The sequence below is a fragment of the Tachyglossus aculeatus genome, chromosome X2, assembly GCF_015852505.1.
Source record: "Tachyglossus aculeatus isolate mTacAcu1 chromosome X2, mTacAcu1.pri, whole genome shotgun sequence".
Lineage (NCBI taxonomy): Eukaryota > Metazoa > Chordata > Mammalia > Monotremata > Tachyglossidae > Tachyglossus > Tachyglossus aculeatus.
The window spans coordinates 30,072,943-30,091,545 of NC_052100.1; positions in this window are offsets into that span (position 1 = coordinate 30,072,943).

Below are 18,603 nucleotides of genomic sequence, written 5' to 3' on the forward strand. Positions count from 1 at the left end.
TTGTTAAGCGCTTTTGATGCACCAAGCATTCATTCATTCATTCAATCGTATTTATTGAGCGCTTACTGTGTGCAGAGCACTGTACTAAGTGCTTGGGAAGTACAAATCGGCAATGTATAGAGATGGTCCCTACCCAACAACGGGCTCACAGTCTAGAATTCATAATTCATAATTCATAATAATAACAATGGTATTTGTTAAGCGCTTTTGATGCACCAAGCATTCATTCAATCCTATTTATTGCGCGCTCACTGTGTGCAGAGCACTGGACTAAGCGCTTGGGAAGTACAAATCGGCAACATATAGAGACGGTCCCTACCCAACAACGGGCTCACAGTCTAGAATTAATAATTCATAATTAATTAACAATGGTATTTGTTAAGCGCTTTTGATGCACCAAGCATTCATTCAGTCAGTCAATCGTATTTATTGAGCGCTTACTGTGTGCAGAACACTGTACTAAGCGCCTGGGAAGTACAAGTTGGCAACGTATACAGACGGTGCCTACCCAACAATGGGCTCACAGTCTAGAATTAATAATTCATAACTAATAATAATAACAATGGTATTTGTTAAGTGCTTTTGATGCGCCAAGCATTCATTCAATCCTATTTATTGAGCGCTTACTGTGTGCAGAGCACTGGACTAGGCGCTTGGGAAGTCCCAGTTGGCAACGTATAAAGACGGTCCCTACCCAACAACGGGCTCACAATCTAGAATTAATAATTCATAACTAATAATAATAACACTGGTATTTGTTAAGTGCTTTTGATGCACCAAGCATTCATTCAATCCTATTTATTGAGCGCTTACTGTGTGCAGAGCACTGGACTAAGCGCTTGGGAAGTGCAAGTTGGCAACGTATACAGACGGTCCCTACCCAACAACGGGCTCACAGTCTAGAATTAATAATTCATAGCTAATAATGGTATTTGTTAAGTGTTTTTGATGCGCCAAACATTCATTCATTCATTTAATCGTATTTATTGAGCGCTTACTGTGAGCAGAGCACTGTACTAAGCGCTTGGGAAGTACAAGTCGGCATCCCTACCCGACAACGGGCTCGCAGTCCAGAAGGGGGAGACAGACGACAAAACAAAACATATTAACAAAATAAAATAAATAAAATAGTAAATATGTAGAAGTAAAATAAATAGAGTAATAAATCTGTACAAACATATATACAGGTGCTGTGGGGAGGGGAAGGAGCACTGTTCTAAGTGCTAGGGTAGATACAGGGTCAAGAGGTTGCCCCATGTGAGGCTCATGGTCTTCATCCCCATTTTACAGGTGAGGTGCTTTCATGGGAGCTAATAATAATCGAAATAATAATAATAATAATGATGGAATTTATTAAGGGCTTACTTTGAGTCTCTGTATTTAATTAATTATAGTCCATATTCTAATAATAATGGCATTTATTAAGTGCTTACTATGTGCAAAGCACTGTTCTAAGCTCTGGGAAGGTTACAAGGTGATCAGGTTGTCCCCCGGGGGTGGTCACAGTCTTAATCCCCATTTTACAGATGAGGTAACTGAGGCACAGAGAAGTGAAGTGACTTGCCCAAAGTCACACAGCTGACAATTGGCGGAGCAGGGATTTGAACCCGTGACCTCTGACTCCAAAGCCTGGGCTCTTTCCACTGAGCCACGCTGCTTCCCTAATAATTCCCTGTGTGACTAATAATGATGATGGTATTTTTTTTAAGCGCTTACTATGTGCCAAGCACTGTTGTAAGCGCTGGGGTAGACACAAGGTCATCAGGTTGCCCCATGTGGGACTAACGGTCTTCATCCCCATTTTACGGATGAGGTGCTTTTGTGGGAGCAAATAATAATAATAATAATGATAATAATAATGGCATTTGTTAAGCGCTTACTATGTGCCAAGCAGTGTTCTAAGCGCTGGGGTAGATACAGGGTAATCAGGTTGTCCCCCTTGGGGCTCACACTTTTAATCCCCATTTTACAGATGAGGGAACTTTTAATCCCCCTTTTACAGATGAGGGAACTGAGGCCCGGAAAAGGGAAGGGACTTGCCCAATTAAAAGTATGATCCATTCAATCATATTTACTGAGCGCTTACTGTGTGTGGAGCACTGTACTAAGTGCTTGATATAAATAAATACGATTGATAGCTTGGAGAAAACCTGCAGTTCTGATTTTGCAGGAATTGATTTGGCACCTGTATCTTTACTGACCTAGTTTTGAGTCTCTGTATTTAATTAATTATAGTCCATATTCTAATAATAATGGCATTTATTAAGCACTTACTATGTGCAAAGCACTGTTCTAAGCGCTGGGGAGGTTTCAAGGTGATCAGGTTGTCCCACGGGGGGCTCTCAGTCTTAATCCCCATTTTCCAAATGAGGGAACTGAGGCCCAGAGAAGTGAAGTGACTTGCCCAGAGTCACACAGCTGACAATTGGCGGAGCAGGGATTTGAACCCATGACCTCTGACTCCACAGCCCGGGCTCTTTCCACTGAACCACGCTGCTTCTCTGAATCTTATCTCCTGCAGGAGACCTTCCCTAATTAATCTCTTATCTCCTCATTCATCAATCAATCAATCAATCGTATTTATTGAGCACTTACTGTGTGCAGAGCACTGTACTAAGCACTTGGGAAGTACAAGTTGGCTCATTTCCTGGGCCAGCTGGCACTACCTCGTTACTTCAGGTACTTGAGAAGCAGCTTGGCTTATTGGATAGATCCCGGACTTGGGAGTCAGGGGTCGTGGGTTCTAATCCTGCCTCCGCCACTTAATAATAATAATAATAATAATGGCATTTGTTAAGCGCTTACTATGTTCTAAGCGCTGGGGGGGATACAATGTGATCAAGTTGTCCCACGTGCGGCTCACAGTCTTAATCCCCATTTTTACAGATAATAATAATAATAATGATGGCATTTATTAAGCGCTTGCTATGTGCAAAGCACTGTTCTAAGCACTGGGGAGGTTACAGGGTGATCAGGTTGTCCCGTGGGGGGCTCACAGTCTTAATCCCCATTTTACTGATGAGGTAACTGAGGCCCAGAAGAGTGAAGTGACTTGCCCAAAGTCACACAGCTGACAATTGGCGGAGCGGGGATTTGAACCCATGGCCTCTGACTCCAAAGCCCGCGATCTTTTCGCTGAGCCACGCTACTTGTCAGCTGTGTGGCTTTGAGGAAGTCACTTATTTATTTATTATTATTTATTTATCGTATTTATTGTGTGCAGAGCACTGTACTAAGCGCTTGGGAAGTACAAGTTGGCAACATATAGAGACGGTCCCTACCCAATAGTGGGCCCACAGTCTCTGGGCCTCAGTTCCCCCATCTGTAAAGTGGGGATGACGACTGTGAGCCCCACCTGCTGCCCTTGGGTCCACCCCATTCATTCAATCGTATTTATTGAGCACTTACTGGGTGCAGAGCACTGTATTAAGCGCTCGGGAAGTACAAGGCGGCAACAGATAGAGACGGAGCCTGCCCAACAACGGGCTCACAGTCTAGAAGGGGGAGGCAGACGACAAAACAAAATACGTGGACAGTCATCGGAATAAATAGAAATAAAGCTAGATGTACATTATTAACAAAATAAATAGAAGGTCCACAAAGGATTCCCGGGCGAGGGAAAATTTGGCACCCTGTTGTCAGGAGTTGTTAGGAGACACAGCTTGGGATCGTTTAAGACAGGGCCTTGATTAGCCCCTTTGATCAGCATCAGCCCTTCTCAATTACAGAATCTTCCTCGAGGCCTAATGAGGCCCATCCCTCCCATCCCCTGCCGTCAAGCCCTGCATACAATCAATCAATCAATCGCATACAATTAATCAATGAATTAATCGTATTTATTGAGCATTGACTGTGTGCAGAGCGCTGGACTAAGCGCTTGAAAAGTCCAAGTTGGCAACATCTAGAGACGGTCCCTACCCAACAGCGGGCTCACAGTCTAGAAGGGGGAGACAGAGAACAAAGCCTATTAACAGAATAAAATAAATAGAATAAATATGTACAAGTAAAATAAATAAATAGGGTAATAAATGCGTACAAACTTGGGTAGGGACTGTCTCTATGTGTTGCCAATTTGTACTTCCCAAGCGCTTAGTACAGTGCTCTGCACATAGTAAGCGCTCAATAAATACGATTGATTGATTGATTGATTGATATATACATATATACAGGTGCTGTGGGGAAGGGAGTCGGTTATGCTAAGCCTGTAGGGAAAATGCAGTCAATGCCGCTTCTGCTGGAGTACGCAGCTACGGTGGACAACATACCCATAATTTAATAATAATAATAATAATAATGATGGCATTTATTAAGCACTTACTATGTGGCAAGCACTGTTCTAAGCGCTGGGGAGGTTACAAGGTGATCAGGTTGTCCCACTGGGGGCTCACATTTAATCCCCGTTTTCCCGATGAGGTAACTGAGGCCCAGAGAATGATGATGTTGGCATTTATTAAGTGCTTACTATGTACCAAGCACTGTTCTAAGCGCTGGGGAGGTTACAAGGTGATCAGGTTGCCCCACTGCTGGGGGCTTACATTTAATCCCCATTTTCTAGATGAGGTAACTGAGGCCCAGAGAATGATGATGATGATGATGATGGCATTTACTAAGCGCTTACTATGTGCAAAGCACTGTTCTAAGCGCTGGGAAGGTTACAAGGTGATCAGGTTGGCCCACTGGGGGCTCACATTTAATCCCCGTTTTCCCGATGAGGTAACTGAGGCCCAGAGAATGATGATGATGGCATTTATTAAGCGCTTAGTATGTGCCAAGCACTGTTCTAAGCGCTGGGGAGGTTACAAGGGGATCAGGTTGTCCCACTGGGGGCTCACATTTAATCCCCATTTTCTAGATGAGGTAACTGAGGCCCAGAGAATGATGATGATGGCATTTATTAAGCGCTTAGTATGTGCCAAGCACTGTTCTAAGCTCTGGAGAGGTTACAAGGTGATCAGGTTGTCCCACGGGGGGCTCACATTTAATCCCCGTTTTCCCAATGAGGTAACTGAGGCCCAGAGAATGATGATGATGATGATGATGATGGCATTTATTAAGCGCTTAGTATGTGCCAAGCACTGTTCTAAGCGCTGGGGAGGTTACAAGGTGATCATGTTGTGCCACGGGGGTCTCACATTTAATCCCCATTTTCCCGATGAGGTAACAGGCCCAGAGAATGATGATGATGATGATGATGGCATTTATTAAGCGCTTACTATGTGCCAAGCACTGTTTTAAGCTCTGGGGAGGTTACAAGGTGATCAGGTTGTCCCACGGGGGGCTCACATTTAATCCCCATTTTCCCAATGAGGTAACAGGCCCATAGAATGATGATGATGATGGCATTTATTAAGCGCTTACTATGTGCCAAGCACTGTTCTAAGCGCTGGGGAGGTTACAAGGTGATCAGGTTGTCCCATGGGGGGCTCACATTTAATCCCCGTTTTCCAGATGAGGTAACCGAGGCCCAGAAAAGTGAATTGACTTGCCCAAAGTCCCACAGCTGACAAGTGGCGGAGCTGGGATTTGAACCCATGACCTCTGACTCCAAAGCCCGGGCTCTTTCCACTCTCCCCTTTCATTCATTTAGTCGTATTTATTGAGCGCTTACAGTGTGCAGAGCACTGGACTAAGAGCATAAGCTCATCGTGGACAGGGAACGTGCCCACCAACTCTAGCAAGAATAATAATAATAACTGTGGTATTCATTAAGCAATTACTATGTGCCAGGCACTGTACTAAGCGTGGGGGTAGATACAAGCAAATAGCGTTGGATACAGTCCCGTGTGGGGCTCACAGTCTCAATCCCCATTTTACAGATAATAATAATAATAATGGCATTTATTAAGCACTTACTATGTGCAAAGCACTGTTCTAAGCGCTGGGGAGGTTACAAGGTGATCAGGTTGTCCCACGGGGGGCTCACGGTCTTCATCCCCATTTTACAGATGAGGTGACCGAGGCACAGAGAAGTCAAGTTGTTGCCAACTTGTACTTCCCAAGCGCTTAGTACAGTGCTCTGCACACAGTAAGCGCTCAATAAATACGATTGATGATAAAGTGGCTTGCCCAAGGACTAGAATCCATGACCTTCTGACTTTAGGCCCATGCTCTATCCACTCGGCCACACTGCTTCTCAAGCTGTTGTACTGAACTCTTTCAAACATCTAGTACAGTGGTCTGCACCTAGTAGCACAAAAATAAATACCACCGACTGATTAATTAGACTGTAAGCTCCTGATGGGCAGGGATTGTCTCTCCTTATTGCTGTATTGTACTTTCCCAAGTCCAGCGCTTTGCACACAATAAGCACTCAATAAATAGGATTGACTATTTGTCTCTCTCCCCCTTTAACCTCTAAAGCTTATTGTGCACAGATGATAAAGATGATGGCATTTATTAAGCACTTACTATGTGCAAATCAATCAATCAATTGTGTTTATTGAGCAATTACCGCGTGCAGAGCACTGTACTAAGCGCTTGGGAAGTCCAAGTTGGCAACATATAGAGACAGTCCCTACCCAACAGCGGGCTCACAGTCTAGAAGGGGGAGACAGAGAACAAAACCAAACATATTAGCAAAATAAAATAAATAGAATAGATATGTACAAGTAAAATAAATAAAGCACTGTTCTAAGCGCTGGGGAGGGTACAAGGTGGTCAGGTTGTCCCACGGGGGGCTCAGAGTCAATCCCCATTTGACGGATGAGGTAACTGAGGCACAGAGAAGTTTAATTGACTTGTCTCCCTCCCCCCAAAATGATGGCATTTATTAAGCGCTTACTATGTGCAAAGCACTGTTCTAAGCGCTGGGGAGGTTGCAAGGTGATGGGGTTGTCCCATGGGGGGCTCACAGTCTTAATCCCCATTTGACAGATGAGGGAATTGAGGCACAGAAAAGTTAAATGACTCGCCCTCTCACACAGCTGACAATTGCCAACTTGTACTTCCCAACCGCTTAGTACAGTGCTCTGCACACAGTAAGCGCTCAATAAATACGACTGAATGAATGAATCGGCGGAGCCAGGGTTTAATAATAATAGAGAAGCACCGTGGCTCAGTGGAAAGAGCACAGGCTTTGGAGTCAGAGGTCATGGGTTCGAATCCCTGCTCCGCCACATGTCTGCTGTGAGACCTTGGGCAAGTCACTTAACTTCCCTGAGCCTCAGTTACCTCATCTGTAAAATGGGGATTAAGGCTGTGAGCCCCGCCTGAGACAACTTGATCACCTTGTATCCCCCCCGCCAGAGCTTAAAACAGTGCTTGGCACATAGTAAGCGCTTAACAAATGTCATTATTATTAGCCGGGGTTTGAATCCTCCGACTCCAAAGCCTTTCCACTCAGTCAGGCTGCCCAGGGAAGGCATCTACCAACCCTGTTCCATCCTACTCTCCCAAGCGCTTAGTACAGCGCTCTGCACACAGTAAGAGCTCAGTAAATATGTTTGAATAACCTGACTCCAAAGCCTTTCCACTCACTACCAACCCTGTTCCATCCAACTCTCCCAAGCGCTTAGTACAGCGCTCTGCACGCAGTAAGAACTCAGTAAATATGTTTGAATAATCTGACTCCAAAGCCTTTCCACTCACTACCAACCCTGTTCCATCCTACTCTCCCAAGCGCTTAGTACAGCGCTCTGCACGCAGTAAGAGCTCAGTAAATATGTTTGAATAATCTGACTCCAAAGCCTTTTCACTCACTACCAACCCTGTTACATCCTCCTTTCCCAAGCGCTTAGTACAGCGCTCTGCACCCAGTAAGAGCTCAGTAAATATGTTTGAACAATCTGACTCCAAAGCCTTTCCACTCACTACCAACCCTGTTACATCCTACTTTCCCAAGCGCTTAGTACAGCGCTCTGCACGCAGTAAGAGCTCAGTAAATATGTTTGAATAATCTGACTCCAAAGCCTTTCCACTCACTACCAACCCTGTTCCATCCTACTCTCCCAAGCGCTTAGCACAGAGTTTTCTGCACGTAGTAAGAGTTCAGTAAATGTGTTTGAATAATTAATTGATTGATTAACTGATTGTTGAACCCCACCTCCACAAACAGCTGCCCGGGGCCTGGAGATAAAGAAGGGACTTGAGCTCAGGTGTTTTCGGTGTTGAAGGGCGGCCTCGCCCCCAGCCCTAATCAACTCAGGTGTTTCTAAATGAGATGTGGAGGTATTGGCCCTTTATGGCCCCAAAGGCTGCTGGGCTTTTCCCCGCCCTATATAAGGCTCCTGATTCGAGTCCTGCCTTAGTTTAGAAGAGGATAGGAGACAGAGCGTGGCCCGCCGTGGGTCCAGGTCAGGAGGGGGGCTCTGGCTGTTTCAGCTACATCCCCCCGACTCTTTTTTAGGGTGGGTGTGGGATTGAAAGTGTGGGGAATGCTGATGACTATTGCATTGATCAAGACAATAAAATTTGGGGTGGGCTATATAGGGGTGGGTGGGTTGGGACTGACTCAGGGTCTGTGAAATGATTTAAAAACACACGTGGGGGGGGTGGACAGGGGAATGGACTGTGATATTGCCAATGATGTGTATATGTTGTACATTGCCCAGGGCGGGGGAGGGTTTGGGAAACTGGGAAGGGAGTGTCCTGGGGGGTCCTGATGATATTTGGGGGTTTGGGGATGGAGGGAGGGGCTTAGAACTGCCTTTGCTGGTTGGGGTTTGGGGGGCACATGCGGGTTGGTTTGGGGAATAGATAGATAGATAGTCTAGGTCTTGGGGAAAGTCTGGCCTGGTTTGGGGGTGACTGCTGGGGCTCGGGTCTAAAGGCCCGAAGGGCTGGGACAGAGGACGCCTTGATGACGGACGAAGGGGGCATGTGGGCTGACTGTCAGGGGAATGGGGCATGTGGGCTGAGTGTCCGGTGATGCATGCTCACTGTCTGTCGGTTTGTCTACACCTTTGTGTGTCTGAACGTTGGTCTGTCTGCCCCACTCTCTGTAATAATAATAATAATAGTATTTATGAAGCGCTTACTATGGGTCAAGCACCATTTTAAGCGCTAGGGAAGAAACAACGTAATCAAGTGGTCCCACATGGACGGCACAGTCTTCACCCCCCTTTTACAGGTGAGGTCACTGAGGCCCAGAGAAGTGACTTGTCCAGAGTGACACAGCTGATAAGTGGCAGAGCTGGGGTTAGAACCCACACCCTCCGACCCCTAAGCCCCGGCTCTTTCTACTAAAGCCACGCTGATTTTCTAAAAAGAGGGTGGGGACGCGGTCCTCTCTATACATAAGAAGCAGTGTGGTGTAGTGGGTAGAGCATGGGCTTGGGAGTTAGTAAGGCCTGTATTCTAATCCCAAACCAGCCACTTGTCTGCTGTGTGACCATGGGTAAAGTGATTCACCTCTCTGTGGTTCATTCATTCCATTGTATTTATTGAGCGCTTACTGTGTGCAGAGCACTGTACTAAGCGCTTAGTTACCTCAACTGTAGAAGGGGGATTAAGATAGGAAGTCCCACGTGGGACATGATCTAATAATAATAATAGTACATGTCAAGCGCTGTTCTAAACTCGGGGGGGGGCTACAAGATAATCAGGTTGGACGCAGTCGGAGAATTGTATCTATCCTTGTGCTTAATGGAGAGCCTGCCACAGGAAACACTGAACAGGTACTGTGAAAAAACAAACAAAAAAAAAACCCCAAAACTCAAAATGGTGGTGAATGCCCCTGCCATGGCTGCTGTATTGGGCTCTCCTCCCCTCAAAGCCCTACTGAGAGCTCACCTCCTCCAGGAGGCCTTCCCACACTGAGCCTCCTCCTTCCTCTCCCTCTCCTCCCCCTCCCCCCCCCCCGCTTAACCTCCTTCCCCTCCCCACAGCACCTGTATATATTACTCTATTTATAGAGTAAATGAATAGTAAATATGTAAAACTCTACATACTTATTATTCTATTTATGCATATTTATTCTATTTATTTTCTTTTGTGAATATGTCCTGTCTTGTCCTCTGTCTCCCCCTTCTAGACTGTGAGCCCACTGTTGGGTAGGGACCGTCTCTATATGTTGCCAACTTGTACGTCCCAAGCGCTTAGTCCAGTGCTCTGCACACAGTAAGTGCTCAATAAATGTGATTGAATGAATGAGCCCCCTCCTTCCTCTCCACCTCACCTCCCTCCCCTCCCCACAGCACCTGTATATATGTATAGATGTTTGTACGGATTTATTACTCTATTTCTTTATACATATTTGTTCTATTGATTTTATTTTGTTAAAATGTCTTGTTTTCTTGTCTGTCTCCCCGTTCTAGACTGTGAGCCCGCTGTTGGGTAGGGACCATCTCTATATGTTGCCAACTTGTACTTCCCAGGTGCTTAGTACAGAGCTCTGCACACAGTAAGAGCTCAATAAATGTGAATGAATGAATGACTGAGCCCCTCCTTCCTCTCCCCCTCCCCCGCCTTATCTCCCTCCCCATCACACCTGTATATATGCTTGTACGTATTTATTATTCTACTTATTTTATTTGTACCTATTTATTCTATTTTATTTTGTTAAAATGTCTTGTCTGTCTCCCCCTTCTAGACTGTGAGCCTGCTGTTGGGTAGGCACCGTTTCTATATGTTGCCAACCTGTACTTCCCAAGCGCTCAGTACAGTGCTCTGCACACAGTAAGTGCTCAATAAATAGGATTGAATGAATGAATGCAGGGTTGTGGGCAGGAGCCCATGCCCGCGGGCAGAGACCGTGTTGCTTCCTCGGGTCTGGGAGTTGGGGGGGTGAGAGGGTGGGGGGCTGCTTCCTCCTTTCTCTCTATTTTTACCCTTTTCTCTTCCAACCAGTTGTAAGGGATTAGACAACAGAGAAGCAGTGTGGCCCAGTGGATAGAACTTGGACCCAAAAGCCAGAAGGACCTGGATTCTAATCCTGGCTCTGCCGTGCGTTTACTGCGGCACCTTGGGCAAGGCACTCCACGCCTCTCCGCCTCAGTTGCATCACCCGTAAAATGGGGCTTAACACTTGCGGCACAGGGCCTGTGTCCAAATGGGTAAATTAAGCTGCTCCCAGGGCTTCATACAGGGCCTGGTAAATAGTAAGCACTTCACAACTGCTGTCAAAAATACTGTAATGCTTGTGTCCCTTCAAATCAGAGGTATTTGAGCACTTTGTATGTGCAGGGTAAGCATGTGAGAGAGTACAATACAATGAATCCATGGTGTTTATTGCACACTTGCTGTGTGCAGAGTACTTGTGAACTCCTGAAGCACAGGAGTGGGTGTGTTGAATCTTCCCAAAAGTTGAGGACGCAACTGCACTCATGAAATGCCGTTAATGTATAATTGTGCTTACTCTATAGTGTTCTGGGCTCTCCGTTGCACACAGTGAGCCCCCTTAACGGTGGACCACCACAACCGGGGACCCGTCGGACGTGTGAACCCACTGAGGGCCGGGTGGCCGGCCGTGATCCCTGGCTATCAGCGGCGGCGGGTGGGGAGGGGGCTGAGGGTAAGGGTGCCACAACTGTGGAGTGGTCTGAAGTTGTGAGCCCGTCCAGGGCAGAGATGTTGTGACGCTGTGCTTGGGTGACACTGGGAGCCCCCCGAGGGCAGGGCCGCCACAATGTTGGACCCGTTGGGTACCGTGAGTCCCCCACCGAGGGCAGGGCGACAAAAATGTTCTGCCTGGGTGTGATACTGTGAGCCTATCCAGAGCAGAGCCGCTGTGACGGTTGCGTTCGTGTGACACTGTGAGCCCTCAAGGGCAGGGCACTGTTGTGCTTGTGTAACACCGTAGGCCTTTAGGGCCTGGGTGCCGGGAAGAATGATTAAAAATAGGGGTGGTGGCAAAAGGGGGCTGGCCTTGGTCTTCCCATTTGGATGTCCTTGTCCCGAGCATTGGGAAGAACAAACAGAAATCCGGGTGACAGAAAAGGGGGTGGGCTTGATGGAATGTACCCCCAGATTTAGGTCTTCCCAGCCGGGGTCCCGGGAAGAACGACAAAATGGGTGCCCTCACAAACGGGGACTGAGTTCATGTCCCAAACCCCTCGTTTAAGTCCTCCCATTTTGGGTCTTCATGGCCCAGGTGTCGGGAAGAAGAATAAAATTACGGGGGCCAGCAAAAGGGGGGCCTGGCTTCATGCCAAGAACCCCGTATTTCAATGTTCCCATTCCGGTCTTCAAGGCCCAGGTGCCGGGAGGACAAACGAAAATACGGACGCTGGCAAAAATGGGGGGACGGGCTTCATGCCAAGAACCCCAGACTTGAGTGTGTTCCCATTTGGGTCTTCATGGCCTGGGCACCGGGGAAAATGATTTTTAAAAAATTTGGGTGCCAGCAAAAAGGGGTAGTGGCTTCATGCCAGATTTGAGTCTTCCCACTTGGGTCTTCATGGCCCGGACAACAGAAAGAACAATGATGACGCGAGTGCTGGCATAAAGGCAGGGCTACCTCCGGGCATTATACCCAAGTTTTGACGGTGCCCGTTTGGATCTTGCTGGCGCAGGTGCCAGGAAACACCCTAAAAGTACTAGTCAGAGAAAGGGGGGGGGGGGGGGTGCCATGCTGCGGACCCGTGCGCCTCGCTGATGCCGTGAGCTCCGCCGCGATGTTGTGCGTTTATGACACTGTGAGCCGAAGCCCCCGACACCACACCAAGGGGCAGGGCCACTGCGACTCCCAATTGGCCTGTCTGACCCCCCTGGGACAAGGGCTGTTGTGATGTTGTGCCCATCTGGCACTCTGAGCACCCACCCAGGGCAGGGCTGCCGCCCAGGGCGTTAGACCCCTCTGGCCCTGGCACGGTCAGCTCATTCTAGACTATAAACGCCTTGTGGGTAGGGAATGCGTCCGCTTATTGTTCGATCGTACCCTCCCAAGTGCTTAGTACAGTGATCTGCACGTAGTAAGCACCCAATAAATGCGATTGAATGAATGAGCGAATGAATGTCTGACACTGTGACCCCCCGCCCTGGGGCAGGGTTAGGGTTAGGATGCCCTGACGTTGTGCCTGTGTGACACTGTGAGCCCTTGGCACCACACCGAGGGGCAGGGCCGCCTCCACGCAGCTCCCAGGGGCCGGGTTGCCATGATGTTGTGGCTGTGTGTCAGTCTGAGCACCCCCCTGGAGCAGGGCTGCAGCAATGTTGTATCTGTGTGACACTTTGACCCCCTCGCACCGCGCTGAGGGGTAGGGCCACTGCGACTGACTGGGCTTGACTGAGACTGTGAGTTCCCTGGGGGCCGGGCTGCCATGATGTTGTGCCTGTGTGTCACTCTGAGCACCCCCCCGGGGCAGGGCTGCAGCAACATTGTGCCTGTGTGACACTTTTGACCCCCTCGCACCACGCTGAGGGGTAGGGCCACTGCAACTGACAATAGGTTTGACTGAGACTGTGAGTTCCCTGGGGGCCGGGCTGCCATGATGTCGTGCCTGTGTGTCACTCTGAGCACCTCCCCGGGGCAGGGCTGCAGCAGAGTTGTAGTTGTGTGACACTTTGACCCCCTCACACCACGCTGAGGGGTAGGGCCGCTGCAACTGACAATGGGTTTGACTGAGACTGTGAGTTCCCTGGGGGCCGGGCTGCCATGATGTTGTGCCTGTGTGTCACTCTGAGCACCCCCCCGGGGCAGGGCTGCAGTAGAGTTGTAGTTGTGTGACACTTTGACCCCCTCGCACCGCGCTGAGGGGTAGGGTCACTACAACTGACAAAGGGCTTGACTGAAAGTCTGAGCTCCCAGGGGCCGGGTTGCCATGATGTTGTGCCTGTGTGTCACTCTGAGCACCCTCCCGGGGCAGGGCTGCAGCAGAGTTGTAGCTGTGTGACACTTTGACCCCCTCACACCATGCTGAGGGGTAGGGCCACTGCAACTGACAATGGACTTGACTGAAAGTCTGAGCTCCCAGGGTCCGGGCTGCCATGATGTTGTGCCTGTGTGTCACTCTGAGCACCCTCCCGGGGCAGGGCTGCAGCAGAGTTGTAGTTGTGTGACACTTTGACCCCCTCACACCGTGCTGAGGGGTAGGGCCACTGCGACGGACAATGGGTTTGACTGAGACTGTGAGTTCCCTGGGGGCTGGGCTGCCATGATGTTGTGCCTGTGTGTCACTCTGAGCACCCCCCCGGGGCAGGGCTGCAGCAATGTTGTATCTGTGTGACACTGTGACCCCCTCACACCACACTGAGGGGTAGGGCCACTGCAACTGACCATGGGCTTGACTGAAAGTCTGAGCTCCCGGGGGCCGGGCTGCCATGATGTTGTGCCTGTGTGTCACTCTGAGCACCCCCCCGGGGCAGGGCTGCAGCAGAGTTGTAGTTGTGTGACGCTTTGACCCCCTCACACCACGCTGAGGGGTAGGGCCACTGCGACTGACAATGGATTTGACTGAGACTGTGAGTTCCCTGGGGTCCGGGCTGCCATGATGTTGTGCCTGTGTGTCACTCTGAGCACCCCCCCGGGGCAGGGCTGCAGCAATGTTGTGCCTGTGTGACACTTTGACCCCCTCACACCACACTGAGGGGTAGGGCCAGTGCAACTGACAATGGGTTTGCTGAGACTGTGAGTTCCCTGGGGGCCGGGCTGCCATGATGTTGTGCCTGTGTGTCACTCTGAGCACCCCCCTGGGGCAGGGCTGTAGCAGAGTTGTAGTTGTGTGACATTTTGACCCCCTCACACCGCGCTGAGGGGTAGGGCCACTGCAACTGACAATGGGTTTGACTGAGACCGTGAGTTCCCTGGGGGCCGGGCTGCCATGATGTTGTGCCTGTGTGTCACTCTGAGCACCCCCCCGGGGCAGGGCTGCAGCAATGTTGTAGTTGTGTGACACTTTGACCCCCTCACACCGTGCTGAGGGGTAGGGCCACGGCGACAGACAATGGGTTTGACAGACTGTGAGTTCCCTGGGGGCCGGGCTGCCATGATGTTGTGCCTGTGTGTCATTCTGAGCACCCCCCCGGGGCAGGGCTGCAGCAATGTTGTATCTGTGTGACACTGTGACCCCCTCACACCACGCTGAGGGGTAGGGCCGCTGCGACTGACAATGGGTTTGACTGAAAGTCTGAGCTCCCGGGGGCCGGGCTGCCATGATGTTATGCCTGTGTGTCACTCTGAGCACCCCCCCGGGGCAGGGCTGCAGCAGAGTTGTAGTTGTGTGACACTTTGACCCCCTCACACCACGCTGAGGAGTAGGGCCAGTGCAACTGACAATGGGCTTGACTGAGACTGAGTTCCCTGGGGTCCGGGCTGCCATGATGTTGTGCCTGTGTGTCACTCTGAGCACCCCCCCGGGGCAGGGCTGCAGCAACCTTGTGCTTGTGTGACACCCCCCCCTTCCCCACAAACTGCCACCATTTGCCTGCTGTGTGACCGTGGGTGAGTCACTTCACTTCTCTGTGCTTGTTACCTCATCTGTAAAAGGGGGATTAAGATCGGGAATCCCATGTGGGACACGATCTATTAATAATAGTATGTGTCCAGCACCATGGTTACAAGATAATCAGTCTGGACACGGTCCGATAAGTTTGTATTTATTTAATCGTATTTATTGAGCACTGTGTGCAGCACGCTGTACTAAGCGCTCGTTTCTATCTATCCTTCTGCTTAGTAGAGCGCCTGACGCACAGGAAACATGGAACAGGTACGGGAAACGAAGAACCCCGAACTCAAAACGGTGATGGACGCCCCTGCCGTGGCTGCGATGCCGGGATCAGTGGTCCCACCCCTGCAGGACCGTGTCCCTTCCTCGGGTCCGGGAATTGCGGGGTAAGAGGGTGGGCGGCTGCTTCCTCCCCTCTCTCTATTTTTACTCTTTTCCCTTCCAACCGGTTGTAAGGAATTACAGACAACGGAGAAACAGTTGATACAACTTGGACCCGGAAGCCAGAAGGATCTGGATTCTAATCCCGGCTCTGCCGTGCGTTTACTGCGGCACCTTGGGCAAGGCTCTCTGCCTCAGTTGCGTCTCCTGTAAAGCCGGGTTTAACACTTCCGACGCGGGGATTGTGTCCGAACGGATAAATGATGCCGCTCCCAGCGCTCCGTACAGTGCCCGGGAAAGAGTAAGTACTTCAATGCCGTCAAAAACATTATAATGCTTGTGTCCCTTCAAATCAGAGGTATTTGAGCACTTTGTACGTGCAGGGCACCGAAGTGAGCATGTGGGAGTGTACAATGGGATGAATCCATGGTATTGATTGCACACTTGCTGTGTGCAGAGTGCTTGTAAACTCCTGAAGCGCAGGAGTGTGTGTGGGGGGGTATTGAATCTGCCCAAAAGTTGAACACACAACTGCACTCGTTAAATGCCGTTAATGTAAAGTTGTGCTTACTCTGTAGTGTTCTGGGCTCTCTGTTGCGCACACTGAGCCCCCTTAATGGTGGACCACCACAACCCGGGACCCGTCGGACGTGGTGAACCCACTGAGGGCAGGGTGGCCGGCCGTGATCCCTGGCTGTCAGCCCCCGCCCGCCGCTGCTGAGGGCCACAACTGCGGAGTGGTCTGAAGCCGTGAGCCCGTCCAGGGCAGAGCCGCCGTGACGCCGTGCGTGGGTGACACTGGGAGCCCCCCGAGGGCAGGGCCGCCGCAACATTGGACCCGTCGGACACCGTGAGTCCCCTCCGCCCCCAAGGGCAGGGCCACAAAAATGTTCTGCCTGGGTGTGACCCTGTGAGTCTATCCAGAGCAGAGCCGCTGTGACACTGTACCCGTGTGACACTGTGAGCCCTCGAGGGCAGGGCCGCCGCAACATTGCACTTGTCGGGTACGGTGAGTCCCCCCCCGACCCCGAGGGCAGGGCCACAAAAATGTTCTGCCCGTGTGTGACACTGAGTCTATCCAGAGTAGAGCCACTGTGATGTTGTATCCGTGTGACACTGTGAGCCCTCTAGGGCAGAGCCGCCGCAACATTGGCCCTGTCGGGTATGGTGAGTCCCCCCGACCCCGAGGGCAGGGCCACAACAATGTTCTGCCTTTGTGTGACAGTATGAGTCTAGCCAGAGCAGAGCCGCTGTGACATTGTACCCGTGTGACACTGTGAGCCCTCGAGGGCAGGGCCGCCGCAACATTGCACCCATCGGGTACGGTGGGTCCCCCCGAGGGCAGGGCCACAACAATGTTCTGCCTGTGTGACACTGTGAGTCTATCCAGAGCAGAGCCACCATGACTTTGTACCCATGTGACACTGTGAGCCCTCGAGGGCAGGGCCGCTGCAACATTGCACCTGTCGGGTACGGTGAGTCCCCCCGACCCCGAGGGCAGGGCCACAAAAATGTTCTGCCCATGTGTGACCCTGTGAGTCTATCCAGAGCAGAACCGCTGTGACATTGTACCTGTGTGACACTGAGCCCTTGAGGGCAGGGCCACTGCAACATTGGACCTGTCGGGTATGGTGGGTCCCCCCGGCCCCAAGGGCAGGACCACAAAAATGTTCTGCCTGTGTGTGACAGTGTGAGTCCATCCAGAGCAGAACCGCTGTGACATTGTACCTGTGTGACATTGAGCCCTTGAGGGCAGGGCCACCGCAACATTGGACCTGTCGGGTATGGTGAGTCCCCCCGACCCAGTGGGCAGGGCCACAAAAATGTTCTGCCTGTGTGTGACAGTGTGAGTCTACCCAGAGCAGAACCGCTGTGACATTGTACCCGTGTGACACTGTGAGCCCTCGAGGGCAGGGCCGCCGCAACATTGGACCTGTCGGGTACGGTGAGTCCCCCCGACCCCGAGGGCAGGACCACAAAAATGTTCTGCCCGTGTGTGACACTGTGAGTCTATCCAGAGTAGAGCCGCTGTGATGTTGTATCCGTGTGACACTGTGAGCCCTCGAGGGCAGGGCCGCCGCAACATTGCACTTGTCGGGTATGATGGGTCCCCCCCGACCCCGAAGGCAGGGCCACAAAAATGTTCTGCCCGTGTGTGACACTGTGAGTCTATCCAGAGCAGAGCCGCTGTGTCATTGTACCCGTGTGACACTGTGAGCCCTCGAGGGCAGGGCCGCTGCAACATTGCACCTGTCGGGTACGGTGGGTCCCCCCGAGGGCAGGGCCACAAAAATGTTCTGCCCATGTGTGACACTGTGAGTCTATCCAGAGCAGAGCCGCTGTGTCATTGTACCCGTGTGACACTGTGAGCCCTCGAGGGCAGGGCCGCTGCAACATTGCACCTGTCGGGTACGGTGGGTCCCCCCGGCCCCGAGGGCAGGGCCACAAAAATGTTCTGCCTCTGTGTGACAGTGTGAGTCTATCCAGAGCAGAGCCGCCGTGACATTGTACCCGTGTGACACTGTGAGCCCTCGAGGGCAGGGCCGCCGCAACATTGGACCTGTCGGGTATGATGGGTCCCCCCGACCCCGAGGGCAGGGCCACAAAAATGTTCTGCCTGTGTGTGACAGTGTGAGTCTATCCAGAGCAGAGCCGCTGTGACATTGTACCCGTGTGACACTGTGAGCCCTCGAGGGCAGGGCCACTGCAACATTGCACCTGTCGGGTACAGTGGGTCCCCCCGAGGGCAGGGCCACAACAAGGTTCTGCCTGTGTGACCCTGTGAGTCTATCCAGAGCAGAACCGCTGTGACATTGTACCCGTGTGACACTGTGAGCCCTCGAGGGCAGGGCCGCTGCAACATTGCACCTGTCGGGTATGGTGGGTCCCCCCGACCCCGAGG